Below are 13,616 nucleotides of genomic sequence, written 5' to 3'. Positions count from 1 at the left end.
TTAATTATTGTTCTCACCTGATCTGCAAATCTTTGTTCGGTTATGAAACTTAATTCCGGGTATCTGTTTGTGAATTCTTGGTGTAATTGCGTTCTATAGTCAGTTCTGTCTCTCTCTAGTTTTGTGACCTTGTAATAGCAAAGCATGAGGTGTTTGTATATTGCATCGCAATAGCAGCAGGACGAGTGGCCTAGCTCCGTGGCATACGTTTCTGGTGCCGAGAACTGCCTCTACCACTTTCTTCACTGCTCCTATCGTCGATCTCCCCTTCCGAAATCCGTACTGTCTATCGGAGAGGTCTGCCGCGTCCTGTAATGCTTTTAAGAGGCGATTCTTTAGCAACTTTTCATAGAGCTTTCCTGCTGTTTCCAGCATACATAGTGGTCTGTATGATGATGGAGAGTTTAGCTCTTCTTTGCCCTTGTCAATCAGAACCAGTCGTGCGATTTTCCATGGGGCTGGGAACACTCCCATTCGCAGGCATGCATTATACACATTCAGAAGTAGTTGCGGGTGTCTTATCGCGACAATCTTAATGACTTCTGCTGGTATACCATCTGGTCCGGGAGCTTTTCCGTTCTTCATTGATTTTGCTGCTGCCTCCAATTCCCGTCCCGTGAAGAGAGGGACTGGCCCTGTGAGCATCCTGCCTGCTTGACTTTTATTAATATTATTATTATTATTATTTTATTATTATTATTATTATTATTATTATTATTATTATTATTATTATTATTAAATATAACATTAAGAACTCAAAAGTTCATTGCCGCAAATACTAAATCCCCACAATGTTCCTGTCCCTGAACGCGATCTCCTCTCTATTAGCAGTATTCGTAGCCTATTTCTTCAAGATCTGTAATATTGTCCTAACAGTTTGTTTATATATATCAGACTTTAATTAAAATATAATTTTTTAACATTGATAACTCTATAGAAACATAATGAATAAAGAAAAACAAAAACAGGTCTTTATCACTAACAACTTATCAATTTGCACATGAAATATTTATTTCATTCACTTTTCCTTTCATCATTAAATTATTAATGTTAAAAAAAGTATATATTTATATTTATGTATATGTAATGCGTGTTTCTATAAACAATTTTAAACTTTTTTTTTATTAAATATACTGAATGAAACAATCCGATTTGATTTTATGTTTAAGCGAATGTTCGTAGTACCGAAAAATATGCCATTGAAGTTTTTAAAACCTGCAAACGAATTTGTTACGTATAAGAAAACCTTTAATTTTTTTACAACATAATTTGTAAACAGCTTACATCTGTAAAGGTATTCAGTGATAAGGTACAAAATTTTCCTGACGTCAGTCGCATAAATTTTGTTGAACGCATCATACAAATGTGCATCAATTTTTTTTTCCGTTCTTGTGATGTCGTACCAATTGCAATGATAAAAAGCATCACCCAGAATAGAGCTCTAAAAAATTATTTAATGTTTTAATAGAACAAAAATTATTTCTAATGGAATTTTAATAAAAACTAAATACTTCTTTTATGAGACATTCCCCCATGTAACAGTAGGCCAAGAGAGTACTGAACACGCAGCTGACAATTAGAAAAATCGGAAGCAGCATTCTCCCTTCTCCTTCAGCTGTACTCTGAAAAAAAATAAAATACATAGTTATTTCTATGATTTTGCATAAATTATGATTTAATTTAATTTATTAATTTATTGTAAATATTTAAATTATTACTTAATATACCATTTTTTCCATATTTTAACAATAATATTTGTTCATGTTATTTAGCTATTAGGGGAGAATTTGTATTACGCCATGTAGCGCTTCAATAGCCGTAGCGATGACATAAATAAAATAAAATATAAAAAAACAAAACAAAAAAAAAATTTAATATAAAAATAAATACAATTTATAAGACAACACATGTTATCATTAATATTATTAATTATATATCCGACAATTTTTTTTATATAAATATGTTAATACTTATGGAATAGTTAATAGAAAAAAATAGCATTCAGTTAAATCATTAGGGATAAAAGTAAAAAATTCTCTCTCTGATCATTTAGAGTTTAAAAATTTTAAATGTATTAATGATTAATTAATAAGTGATAAATTAAATATTTAAAAAATTTTCTAAGGTTAGGAAACTAGTTCGCATGCGCTAAAAAATTGAAGCATGCGTATTAATTTATTACAACATTCAAGCGGGAGGGAATGTGAAACTTTTGCCCCTGAAAACAGGTTCAAGCTGGCGGGAATGTGGCACTTTCATCCCTGAAAACAGGGTGCCAAAGCGAACTTTCGATTCATGGGTGAGAAAAAGGCATTTATACTTCTAAATGCTTCAGACAATATTCTTCATCGATTTTAATGAACAAGATTTTGTAGAAAATATTATTTTCCGAGCAGTAAAATGGATCTATCTAGTTATTAAAATAAGTATATTTTTACAACTAAATCTTGCCAAAGACTCTATTATTAAAATAAGACTTATTTCATAAAAATCGGTTTAAAAACGTTTGTGGACTGTTTCAAGGCGTAACTATTGTTTTGTACACTTTTCTGCCCGTATGGTGAACAGTCTTTAAAGTATACTTACATATATTACGCTTTATTTTAAACATCTAGGGGATATAACTGTCAATGTAGTAATCCGAGCATTGTATACATTGCCCAGGCAATCTATATATAGAATGCCCAGAAGGTGTAGGTAAATAAAGAATAGAAGTTCAGCTGTTATTCCTCATAAGATCACTTTACGCTCCCTCCTCTGTGATCTAAACATAACCAAGTGAAGCATATATTTCAGATTTATCTAAAGAACCCTTTAAACATTCTAGAGATTGACAGTTTAATGTACGAAAAACATGCTTTAAATATTATATCTATTACCCAATCTTACAAGGGGAGGTCGTGACCAGTAACTCTAGAAAATGAACGAAATTATAGTCAATCGATAGAAAATCAAAAATAATTAGACACGTGTTTTGGCTTTTTCTCTAGTGGGGCCGTCTTCATTTTCTAGAGTTACAGATCACGACCTTCCCTAGTTAGTCGACATTCTATAATATACTTCGGGCAATCTATACAATATTCGGAATCAGTACATTGATCATAACATACATACATAAGCCATTTATTTTGAGAGCAGTCTTATTCCTTTTTCCAAAAAAATCGAGTTAGCTACAGTAATAGTTACATTATCACATGATCTTTTCATTCTGAAGCTTCATTTCTGAAGTAATTTGTTACTAATATATTTAAATTCATGATTTTGTAACAAGAAGATATGCTTATTAATGGAATGATGAAAAAGTTTATTTTAAAAGTTGCCTAACTCTATTATTCAATTATTTTTTTCCGATTTCACAAATGCCCTCTCTGCTGATCTCATGTGCGAGCGCAGTAATTTCTGATAATAAAATGGACGCGTTTTTGGTTACATATCCATTAAATACATTGCACATGTATATGTACACTGATAGGAAACATCAAACTGGTGCTAACGCCGCTAAAATTCACATACCGCATAAAAAAAAATTGCACGAAAAAAACAGCACAAAAATAGGATCACATAACAAAGGACCGCACAAAAAAAAAGTTTTACTGAACTTTATTGTAAATAAAATGAGACAAGAAGATTTTGTATAAATAAAATTGTTACAAGACGCAATTTTGAAAAGAGTAAAGAATTCTGATGAAGAATCAATAAAATAAATAAAAATATGATTGATGCGTTTTGTCAAATGAACCGTATCAAATTTTCTATAAGACATCAATGAATGAAAATGAAAATTTAAAGGTACTAAATTTATTACCACGTCGAGGTAGACTAAGAAAGTCCGAAAATATTGTATTGACACTACTATATAAAAATATCAGGCAAATTACAACAGAAAAATTCAAGGACATAATTGACATATTACGATATATACCACCGGAACATCATAATTTCTTCAAATCTCTTTCACACACACAAAATGTAGATGAGTAGTAAATTGTTTGGTAGGTTATGTTTGTAATTATGTGCGTTATATAGTTAAAAAATTTGTTGAATTGCAAAAATTATGTTTCTGAAGTGTTTTAAAGATATAAAAAATGTCTTGTCTTCCACCATGGTAATGTAAAGCCGTACACATCTTTGGTTACTCGTTAAAAATTATTGGATACGGGTTGGGATGTGTTGTCACATTCACCACATAGCCCTGACCTTGCGCCTTCAGACTACCATATCAACGCTAACAAACTACCTACCGCTAACGCTACCAACATAACGCTAACAATATCAAATTACACCTAATTCAGTTTTTTGATAACAAAGATAAAAAATTTTATGAACGTGGCATTGTGACACTGCCTGACCGATGGTAAGAGGTCATCAACAAAAATGGACAGTACCTAATTGAATAAACTTATATTTTTAAGCAAAAATTTTGAATTATAATTCTTATTTAAGATCTGCAATCACTTAGTTGCCAACCTAATATATACTTTCGTTTTCTTTATTATCAATATTACTCTTTAATTATCTAGAAACTTACTGCAAGAGTGTCATATCCCAAAAGACAGAGTTGAAAAGTATTTCCTACTAATTGTTGCAAAATCACTAAATTAAATTCGTCTTCTAGAGATTCTGATAATCTGAAACAAACACACAGGATCGCGTGAGTAGTAAATATTAAATGGAAAATTACATAAGAGAGAAAAAAGGTTTTTTATTTTTCACCTAATTAATCGAACATGTCTAACAATTAGATTTTTCTTATGCGACGTTGTCGATCTTTCGGATCATCCAATACATGTTTAACCTTGCAAGAGAGAGCAGAAAACAATCCACTTACATGAAGTACTAGACTAATAAAAAGACAGTCGGTACCAACGTAAACAAAGACGATGCTGGGTATAATTAAAAATTGATAACAACAAAGACAGACGTATGTTATCACATCGGTAGGCTTGATTAGAAGCCAAACTCTATACGGTAATCTGTATCCATAAGATGAGTTTGAGATTACTGGAACATCAATAAATGAATATTTTTAGTATAATTATTATTGAACCGAGCAAGTGAAGAAATTAATAAAAATTGGTATTTACAACAATAAAATGTTAAGTTTATTTAATAAAATTTTTCTTTTTCTTTTATAATTAAAAAAAAATATTTTTAAAATGATAAAAAAAAAATTTTGATTTTAAATTATATTATTTTAATTTTGGTTAAATCATAATAAAAAATACAAAATATAATTAGATAATGATATAGTAGAAAAGCTTTCATATGTTGAAAATTTATATTAACATATAACTGCAAAATGTTTTATTATATTTATAGTACTTTTTTTTATATAAATAAAAGTTAAACGTTAATTTTTTAAAAATTTATGACATTTTAAGGACAGTATTGCAAATTGATCTGTGATTACTTTGATATAATTATTAATATCTCCTACTTTAATTATTTTTATTCAATTATTTATCTGTAAAATATAAATCCAGTATCATTTTAAATCGTATAAAAAACAACCACACGGTATCTCGTGACACGGTTTTGCTAAGGCACGAATCAAAAATTGCGGAAAATCTTCCTATACCACGCATATTTTAACACAGTTTCGCCATTCATAATTGCAGGAACCCTTCTACAACACGGCATCCTATAAAACGGTTTTCTTTCAAAAAACCTTTTTACAACACTGTACTTCTACAGCCCCGGCGAGGCTTACCGTCCTAAGAATGCAGTGTTGCGGAAAGTATTTCTTTTCATCTCCATGGCCTAAAAACAAAAGTGTTTCGCGCTGTTATGCACTGAGAAAATCAATGTTAAATGCGTGTTGGAAGAAGAAATGGCCCTCCTCAGTTGAAATAGAAAATATGCATGAATCGTCGCAAAATAAAATTGGTAGCATATTAGAACTTGCTAAATCAATGGGAGGTGAAAGTTTTGTGGAAATAGCTATTGTGGACGTTCAAGGTTTATTAGTGGAAGAAGAAGCTTACGAAGCGGATTTGATGGAAATGACATCCGAAACTGTAAATCAAATCGATCCTGAGGACATTAGCACTGATGAAGATTGTGCAGTTAATAAGTCAACATAAGAAAAAATGAAAGAAATTCTAAGCTTAGCTAATGTATGTAGGTATAGAAACATGGAATAGTGAATATAAAAAGAAAAAGCGGGTAAAGAATGTTGCCGAAGATGAAAACCTCTTCGATGGAAAGAAAAAAATCGACATGCACTCGTCAGCCGTCTGAGCAATCAGTTTAGCCAAAAATCTATACGAACTTACTTCCACGGTTGACTTTTATATTGTATTACTTATTTATTACTTTATTATTAAGTTGTTATGTCTTTTAAATTGTCAATCAATCTATAATATGATGTCCCGCCACGATTCTCTTACCTAAATTTTTCGCAATAATACAAATCGTGTTACGGGAAACATTACTCCAGTTGTTCGCATAAATGACAATAGAAATCGTCTTTTAGTATTAAATATAAAAGTAAATAGAAACAATTACAAAAGTATTACTTGGAAAAAAATAATCATTTACGCGCAATACTTGATTTTTATCCCAAATATTACAGCGAACTATTAGCAGGAATATCACTCACAAGACATATATGATAACTATAAATTATTTCTCATACAGATATTATTTTTCAAACACCAAATGAACTTCATCCTTTACCTTTGCCTTTTGGTATAAGGACCAGAAAGATAAAAGAACACAGAAAATAGAAAATATAAATGAATAAAACTAATAAGTTTTAATAGCATCATAAACTTCACAGAGCATAGGCAAAAGAACGTATCAAACTGAAATAAAATCCTTACTAAAGATTCCTATCATGCATATAGCAGTGAAAATTTCCGCCTATTTCCAGCCATATGTGGAACTTAGCGATAAGACAGAAACTATAATACAGATAGAACTCTAAAAAACAGGATTCTTTCTAAAATCTCAGTGAGTAACCTTAAGGCCGATGCCGCTGAACAAATAAAAGAAAAATAAACAATAGGGTCCGGATCACCTATCTCATCCCTAGCCCCTACAACTGAATGCCGCCAAGGTCGGCCAAAAAGCAGAAAGTCACATATGCCCAATGAAAATCGACAATTTTTTAGAAATTAGAATCTTAAGAAACGAATGAATCTCACAGAAAATATATGTACGAACAAATGTTGAATAATTAAATGTAACGAGTAAGGGAATTCTAGGTATAATCAAAAATGTAATAGCGTATTGAACTGATAGTTATATTCAACATATTAATTATGTTTCTTTATTTCACTAATTAACATAAATCCAAAAAGCAATCTTTTCGATATAAATAGACTCTTATTATTTGTTATCATTTAATATCATAAGCGAGTTTCTTGATAACATACTGAATTTACATAGAGAAATTCACTTATTAGAAATACACTAGTTCAAGGAATATTTAAAAGTGTGCGTCAATCTATGATTCAAAATTGCATTAAATGGAAAAAAACAGATTAGATATCTATAATATGATTTTTAAATATTATGTTTGCTTATTTTCATAATTAGCTTATTTTGAAATTCTTGAATGAATGTATTTAAAAGTAAATTGTGTACGTTCAATATGTTGTTAAATGACTTGCTTACAATATTAAACTCTAACAGATACTGAGTTTATTTATAAAAAATTGTAATAAATAAACAATTTTTACTTTTTTGGTGAGCATTATACACTTTTAAAGTATGGCCCTGTATCTAAGCTTTAATCAATTAGTACGATTTCCTTGTTAATTAAAAACTGAACGATTTTTACTTTCATTTATTTTAGCACTGTTTATAAAAATATATTCCTGTTAATATCTTTTAATGAATTAACACGTTTAGAAAATAATTGTTTTATATCAATAAAGAAGGGAATCATATTCTATGATAATAAATCAGTAAAAATATTTATTTGTTAATCATTAGGATATTTTTAACTATCACAAAAAAATAGACTAGATCTTTTTCAAAACAAACACAATATGTTGCTTGATTAAAATTACACGTGAATAAAATTAAAATGTAAAAGAAGTATAATTATTAATGTATTCAGTAACATAGATATAAGACTCATTACCCATTTCTACATTCATCACCAAAGACATGAAGTAGTACGACGAAGCTGCCATAAAACATACGATCAAGGTCAATCTTACAAATTTTTGACTAAATTTGTTGTAATTTAAAAAAGCCATTTGCTCGTCTCTGCTCTTGTAATTATCAATGATGAAATCAGTTCTGATGTCTTGTAAAAGTTTCGTTAATGATTTTCTCTTAATCCTACAAATACATATCTTCAAAAGAGCCATCAGGTTGAATGCATTTTCCAATGAACACGCAACGATATATGTTAGATTTGATATATTCATCGCAATATCAATGATCGCTAATAAACAATGAATAGTCAGATAAGCTGTGAAGAATATAAACTTTGATTCGTGAACTTCCTCCGGCCAAATTCCAGCACATCTCATTGTACGTTTCGTCAAATCTATCACTCTCACAGTTTCACTGAAGTCAAGATCCTAAAAAATGAAATCCCTCACGGATTTTAAAAATCTTTTATTCCAAATTATATCAATTTTTAATGTGCAAAGTAATAAATAACATATTTGATCGATTTATTTTTAAATACAATAAATTACTTTTTTTCTTGATTATTATTAGTACTTTTAATAGTATTGTAAAAATGATTCTAAATCACTTGATTATACTGAAACAATTTTCGAAATTTTCGTACTTGCATGGTTTCGTCGATAACAGCTTGAGCTTTTCTCGAAAGCTCGTAACAAACTAAAGAAAAGATCGTTTCCAACTCTTCAGGTAAACTCGGTTTTTTTTTTTGACGTAGAAAAAAGAAAAGGAAAAGGAATATAAAAACTTTTTCCGTTCTTTCTTTGATCGAATAACTTTCTTTCTAAATAGCTGATATGAATGTCCGAAATGAAAGAACTTATATAAAATTGTATTATTTTTATTTATGAACAAAAAATTATGCTTCTTTCTAATGAGTAACAAAATAAATAATTCGTAAAAATTCTTCAGATAGATAGTTGCAAGCTTTTTTCAACCTTTTCCTAAAATATAATCATATTATCATGAAAGAACTTTTTCGATATCCCTATGAAAATTAAAGAAACTTCCAAACCTAATAATATTTAATAAGCTTTCTATATCCCAAAGACCAAATGTTTTTATTCGTTTAAGTAATTGATAAGTATCTTAAAAACTTATGATTTCTCGAACGAGAAACTCGCTATGCTATTTTTTTCTATTAGCTCTACACTATAATTATTATCTTTTTAGGAAGGTGCATAGGAAAGCTATGCATTCATTATTTTAAATATTTCATATGTTTTTTGGATTCCACATTGGCTTCGTATATCGATTATATAATTGCGAAAACATTCATTATTATTGTTATTATTATATGACGTTAGGAACTCGAAAGTTCATTGCAGCAAATACCAAATCCCGCCAGTGTTCCGTCCATGAACGCGATCTCTCCATTCGCGGCCTTTGTAGCCTATTTCCTTAAGATTTCTCCTAATATTATCCTCTCATCTACGTTTCGGACTATTCAGTGGTTTTTTCTCGTTCGGTATATCGATCAGTATTTTATACGCCGTTCGCTCCTCCTCCATGCGGGCAACGTGAACTGCCCATCTAAATCGGCGTAATTTTACGACGTTAATGATATTCAGTCTGTTGTACAGTCAGTGTACTTTTACGTTATGAAGTTTTCTTCATTCTTTTTCTTCCTCATCGCGTTATGCACCGAAGAGTTTACGAAGAACTTTGCTTTCGAAAACCCTAAATTTCTTTTCGTCCCGTAACGTAAGCAACCACAATTCGCTACCATAAAGGACTACCGGCAGTATGATTGTCCTGTATATCATGATTTTTAAGCAACTAGACAGCAACCGCGAGCTGAGTAATTTTTTGACCGAATAAATGCATGCATTGCCTAATTTGATTTTTTTCTTAAGTTCTTCGTTTATTTCGTTCGTTAAGCTTATGATTGATCCTAAATTCCTGAAGTTGTTGAGCCATTCAAAAATTTTATTCCGGATGACCAAAGTTCCAATATAACGCACATTCTAAATTCTATCGGTGACCATATATTTGGTTTTTTTTTACGCCTAATTGTACCCCAGATATTTTGTATTATCTATTAGAATTTTCGCGTTATTATTTAATGACTTTTTTATTGTCTTCTAACAAAGCAATATCGTCCACTTATGTCAACAGTTGCGTTGTCTCCTGTTCATCTGCTGACCACCTTTACTTTTCTGCAGTTACTTGACAGCAAATTTCAGTACTAAATTGAACAAAGGAGGTGACAGTGCGTCCCCTTGTTTAAACCTGTTATGCATACTAAAAGTTTTTGACATTTGGTTACTTATCCTCACTTTACCCTTAGTTTCCTGTAGACAAAGTTGAACTAGGTCGACCAATTTTCTTGGTATTACCTGGTACAATTTTCTTGGTACGACCCTGTCGTATTAAGATTCCTAGTTTTTTTTCTCGTTTTACCGAGTCGTACGCTTTTTCAAAATTTTTATAAAGTTGGTGTACCGGCTAATTAAATTCTCATTTTTTCTCCAAGATCTGCCGAATAGTAAAGATCTGGCCTGTAATCGATATATATTTCCTAAAACCGCATTGGTGATTTCGTATTATCTCGTCTTCATACGGTACTGTCCTCGCTAGTAAGATATTCGATAAGGTCTTATAGCACGTTGGTAAAAGTGTGATACGCGTATTGTTTTTCCATTTTTGAAATGAAAACTTCTTAAGAGTGGGGGTGATTTGAAAAAAAAAATATCATATGTGCAGATCACACGTGTTAGAAGTGTAACCTTCATAAAACAAAATTTCGAGAGAATGAGATGAATACACAGTATAAAACGTAAGATAATTGTAGAATTTATTTATTATAATATTCTTAGCATATCTATAAAAAGGTTTCTTTATGATCTTGTGATAGGGGTAGCTGATAAAAGTTATCACTTTCCAAATTCTATCAGTTAAGATAGAATGTCGAATGCGATAGCTATAGATAGAAACAAATATACAGGGTGATATTTGTAACGGGGGCGGGTAATAACTTTTTTTTAAGTAACAATAGAGAAAAATCATAAAGGAACAAGTTATATGGCACATCACATGTCACCTTTCTATGAACCTACTTTTTTTTAAATGCATTGATGCACCCGCTAGATGCACTTTCACTTATTTTTTAAATGAAACTCTAGATTTTTTTATATATTTAATTTGTTTTTTTATTTTTCCCTAAAAATTATGAAGTGAAGGTGTATAATATTGAGTTGAGAAAAGAGCAAGACGCTGGAAATTGTGTGTATGTGAGGGTGAATTAATAAATTATAGGTTATTTCTCTGACGAATGGTATTACACTACTCTTTTTGTTTTCACAAATTTATTAACTCAAAACAAAAAGAGCTATCAAGAAGTAAATTGTAATAATTGTACAATTATTAATTATTGAAAAGGATGTTTTGATAGTTAAAGCAATAGTAATGCATGTGTACTTTATAATAATAGTAATTGGAAAGAAGTAAGATAATGACGTTAGGCAACACGTCTATCAGTTAGGCACTACAAGAGGCGACTGCCGGCGCGATGCACATAGCGTGATGAGCTCGCTAGCCCAAAACTCACGCATTAACACACACATGACCCGCACCAATTAGCCCGCAACAATACCGCGGCCTATGCAACACAGACACACCCGACTCACAAACGCGTTGTTGTGACAATACCACTACAGACACACTCGCACTTACTACATAGCCCAAAAGGGGGGTTTCTTAGTAATATATGTCAATCCTGAACAGAAGGTCATTGAAATATTAAAAGTTTACGAAATATTTAAAGTTTTATATCAGTTATGTATTTTATTTCATTTATTTGAATTGATATTGGAACAATACATTGTTATACGCTCCTTTAAGACATCGACTGATATGAAAGGACGTGAATACAAATCCATATCGTTATTCGATAGGACACACTTTTTATGTGGCAGATGATATTAGTAGAATGCGTTTTTGTTAATTTTTTTCAGACAAGTGTAACGAAGGGAAAATTTTGCCGAAAGAATTTTATGGAGTGCACTTTTACGAATAATGGAATATACAATAGACGCAATGAACATACATGGTCTAAAGGAGCGAATAACATTGTATTGTTCCAATATCAAATAAAAAATGTAAAAAAGCACATTAAAAAATTTTTAGAATGCAATGGAGAAACATTCGAACACTTATTGTAATAAAATACATTGCAGATAAAAACATCAAATATCTCGTAAACTATTGACATTTCAATGACCTTCACCTTGTACTTTTTAACGCAGAATAAAAAAAGGACTCAAATAGTATAAAAAAATTTAAAGTTTTTTTTTTTTTTAAAGTGCAACTATATCTGGCGGGTGGATCGATGCTTTTTCAAAAAAAGTAAGGTCATAGAAAGTTGGCATTTGTTGTGCTATATAACTTTTTTCTTTATGATTTTTTTCTATTGTTACTTAAAATCAAGTTATTACCCGTCCCCGTTACAAGAATCACCCTGTATATATACAGTGACTGTACGATCCGAAAGGATTCAAGATTAAAGGTCTAGATCGATACTCATTGTGAGCATCGATCAACTACTAGTAACTACCGAAGCGCCCCTCTAGTAACCCCCACCTCTCGCCTCCCCACTTCTCACCCCTAGACCGTACGCCCTGCTGGGACAGTACAAAAGGACATTCTTACAGTCCACTATAGAAAGCCTGTGAATACATATCGAAATCAAAGGAGTTAAGCTAAATTAGTTAAGGAACGTAAGCGAAGCGAGCGAGAGGTGAGATCTTTCCATTATATACATTTTATATTGACGGTATTTTTCCACGTGGTAATACCACGTGGTGGACTCTCATTTTTATAATTAAACATCATCCAGGGTTTTTATGCCGCAAGGCTTTTTCCCTGACGAGCCAATAAAAAAAGGCATTGTTTCTTTGTTTGGCTCAATCACGTGTTTTATTTTACACCTTAACCTAATCCTTTATTCTCCACTTCATAGCATACAATTAATGATCAGAGGAATTTTCATTGAAGAATCGTTTAATCATAACAGTAACTCAAACAATTGATCAAATGTTCCCACAGTGTTTAAATTTTTACATAGGTTTTGTAATTCACATAGAACAGAAATAATTTAAATATGTTACACATTATACATGACTTTGGTTGTTTATATAGTATAGAAATCATTTAAATACGTTGCATAATTTGAGTAAAATTAAAGAAACTTAACAAATCTGGGATTTAATCAATTTTTTGTGTCTGGGAAAAACGAAATTTTAGTAATTTATATACCCTCTTTAGCCTTCAATGCGTCTTTTATGCGTCTTAGCATGATATCTACTAAATTTTTGCACTGGTAAAGCTTAATTTTTTTCCAAGCGACTTTTACTTTTGACCACAATTCAACAATTTATCTCGAATTATGATCGAAATTGACAACTGCTCTTTTCAGTAAACCCCATAGAATCTCTATGGGGTTCAGATCGGGAGACTATGGGGGAAGT

General features: G+C 31.0%; 1 pseudogene; it reads right to left on the bottom strand.

The window, feature by feature from the left end:
• Positions 1–1,164: 1,164 nt before the first annotated feature.
• Positions 1,165–8,761, bottom strand: LOC107073503 (putative odorant receptor 92a; annotated as a pseudogene).
• Positions 8,762–13,616: the final 4,855 nt, after the last annotated feature.

This window comes from Polistes dominula, unplaced genomic scaffold, assembly GCF_049000335.1.
Source record: "Polistes dominula isolate Pdom_NZ unplaced genomic scaffold, Pdom_raw_medaka contig_290, whole genome shotgun sequence".
NCBI classification, from domain to species: domain Eukaryota; kingdom Metazoa; phylum Arthropoda; class Insecta; order Hymenoptera; family Vespidae; genus Polistes; species Polistes dominula.
This window is presented reverse-complemented; position numbering and strand designations above follow the sequence as displayed.